A 3196-nucleotide genomic window follows, 5' to 3' on the forward strand; every position below is an offset into this window, starting at 1 on the left:
CTTGAATTTCAGACACTGAATGACCTGAATAAAATGCTCTCAGATGAGCTCCAGACCAACAACAGTGACAGTAATTATTCAGCAAGTATTTGAGGAGAACTGCAAGGTTAGAGAGAATCATGAACTCCTCAGAGACCATTAATGCAGAGAAGCAGCAAAATTCATCAAACACAGAACTGGTTCTGACTTATTTCCTTGGTCTTAAAAGAGAACAACAAGGATCTGAGTCTCCTCCCTGTCAATAACCCCCTGCTCAGCCAATCAGGGTAGAGACTGAGGGTTCTCACCACCGAGATCAAAGGATGGCCCAGGTCATTGGTGGGGATCACTGCTCAAGCACTATTTCAGCCCCACATTTTTGGGTGGACCTCCCACAGTGAGAGCTGCAGAGCACTCCCCCGCAACACACACACACACCCACACCCCTCTCCTGCTGCTTAACAGTATGTTTCTGCCTGGTTTTGAACCAGGGACCTTTTGCGTGTTAGGCTAACGTGATAACCACTACACTACAGAAACTCCATCTGCTTGGTTCTTGCTCACCCTAGCACAGACCGATGGACAAACCTAGAGAAAGTGGTGGCAGCCCTTCAATGGGCCAGCAGGCAGAGCAGAAGACTGGAGCCGGGGCTCAGGAAGTCGTCCTTACGTCGCCCTTGTGACTCCAGCTTGAGGGAGAGCTTCTTTTTCTTCCCCTTGCTGACAAAGAGCAAGAGAAGAATGAAAGGTCAGGTGGGCCAACTCGGTGCAGAAGCCTATGCTGCCTTTTCCTGCTGCATAGCCTGAAATGAGGGACTCGTGGCAGTTAAAGGCACTGCTGCACTTTCAGAAAACATCCCACCCGTGCACACAGGGGGACAGAAGAGCCTGTTAGTCTAGCACGCTCCCAACTGAACTACTTCAGCAGCTGCTCGGTTTCTTTTTGGCCTCCTGCTTTTCTGTCTGGGATGTTGTTATCAGCTGTGGCACAGAGAAAGGACGTCATTGCGAGCGGCCCATGAAGACAAGATTCACTTTTGCCTTCCTTGCTCGGCTTTACTTGCTTCCTCGCCCTATTCCTGCCTCAGTTCCTGGGTTACCTGAAGGTGACGGGGGGCCAGCAGTACCAGGAGGAAGTTGGGCAGCTAGACCCTGGTGGCAAAAGTCCTGCCGCCACTTGCCACCCCACTCTCTTCTCCCAGCGTCACATATTGGCCACCAGGGACTTGGGGCCCAGCAGCGCAACGGAAGGCAGTGGACAGAGCCACCCTCGCCTTCAAGCTCCGGCTCATTAAACCACATCTTCAGTCACTGATGGCTAATGAGAGACAGACATCGCTTTGCTATTTTAGCACTTGGAAATGCCATTGGTCAGTGATTGGATCCCTGTAATGCTGTTACAGAACAAAGGAAAATAGAATCTCAGTGTGACATACTATACCTTTGGGGGAGCGGCTGTAACCCCCATAATCCTCATTTTCATATCATTGAGATCTTACATATAGAGCATGACTTGTAAGGTATCAGGGAAAGGATATGATCTGCTGAAAGTCATTTCTCTACCCATAGATGTAGACCATGCATGCATATGAAGTTATGAGAATTGTGCAGTGTGGTTGTCACTGTGCTGTAAGGTGGGGGAGTCAGCCAAATATTAGATCCCCAGTGGCAACAGCAAGGAAAGTAACCAACACCCGGACAGGGTGTCAAACAACCCATCGACAGCCATTGTCCAGCAAGGGAGCTACAATGCAATGACTCACCTGCATGAGGACACCCCAGGGGAATTGCTCAGACTTGCTTGGAGAGACGCAGTGATGCTCACCTGACTCTGAAGAGGGGGCGGGAGGGGCAAAGCCATGAGGGAAGAAAGGACATGATAAAAGGAGAGACATTTGCCAGGCTTTATCTCTCTCTGTCACCTACATCTACAGACACCCCCACACCAAGCAACTGAAGCGCTGATGAAAGGGGAGAGCCTGGCTGAAAAGCCACCAGCCAGCCTGTGGTGAGAAGCATCTGAGTTTGTAAGGGTACTGAAAGGGTTAAGATCAGCTTGGAATTAAAAGCAATGAGGAGTCCGGTGGCACCTTAAGGACTAACAGATTTATTTGGGCATAAGCGTTCGTGGGTAAAAAGCCCACTTCTTCAGATGCATGGAGTGAAAATTGCAGATAGAGGCATAAATATAGATTGGAACATGAAGTGACGGGAGTTACTGTACAAGGGGAGAACCAGTGTTGAAGGCTAATTCAGTCAGGGTGGATGTGGTCCTCTCCCCATGATTGATGGGGAGGTGTCAATACCAAGAGAGGGAAAATTGCTTTTGTCGTGAGCCAGCTACTCCCAGTCCTTATTCAAGCTCAAATTAATGATGTTAAGTTTGCAAATCAATTGTAACTCTGCAATTTCTCTTTGAAGTCTGATTTTGAAGTTTTTTTGAATGGCTACTTTGAATTAGTGCGTGTAAAGGTGGTATTGACTCTACAAGTCCCATATGGTCTCGTGATCTGGATTCCTGGTTTTCACCCAGGTGGCCTGGGTTCAGTTCCCAGTGTGGGAACAATGCAGAGCTTTTCCTCAGAGGGGAGGCAGGAAATAGAAGGAATGGGAAGGGATCCTGCCAGCAGGGGAGTTGGACAGTGTTGGGAGGGGACCCCAGAAGTGGGGGTGGGGCAGTGGTCTGGGGGGAGATGAGGGAAGGATCCCAGCTCTGTGGGAAGTTGACATTCTGGAGAGCACAGGCCTGGCATGGGGGGTGGGAAGAGTGAGTGTGTCCCTCTAAACTCACCACCAGCAGGCTTGGAAGAATTATGTATTTGTTGGTAAATGTCAATTTCTGTGTAAACGCAGAACCCAATGGCAAAATCTTTCCATCGATAATAATCAAAACTAACAAATGGGCAAAGTAAGAAACATGTTGCTTGAGAACTTATCCTGTTCTAATCCTCTAGGGTTCCCTTTTGCCTTAGGCACCACCACGTGGGCATTTCATATCCCTCCTCATTTTCACACAGACACACAATTTCCTTTGCACAGATCCATGAACAGCAAAACCTCCCTGTGTCTATTGTCTGAGCCAGGGCATTCGATTCCATTGAAACCTTTTCTCCTGCAATGGCAAAGGTCAGACAGAGGGAATGCGTCCACCTTCCCCCTGGGAGTGAGATATTCACTCTCCTCTTCATGCTGCTGTTGTTATTCCATGAGTTATCAA

General features: G+C 48.8%; 1 non-coding gene across 1 annotated transcript; it reads right to left on the reverse strand.

Moving 5' to 3' along the window:
- Positions 1-446: 446 nt before the first annotated feature.
- TRNAV-AAC lies at positions 447-519 on the reverse strand. Its single transcript has one exon. It is a non-coding gene; the product is annotated as a tRNA-Val (tRNA).
- Positions 520-3196: the final 2677 nt, after the last annotated feature.

Source organism: Mauremys mutica, unplaced genomic scaffold (genome assembly GCF_020497125.1).
Source record: "Mauremys mutica isolate MM-2020 ecotype Southern unplaced genomic scaffold, ASM2049712v1 Super-Scaffold_100314, whole genome shotgun sequence".
NCBI lineage: Eukaryota > Metazoa > Chordata > Testudines > Geoemydidae > Mauremys > Mauremys mutica.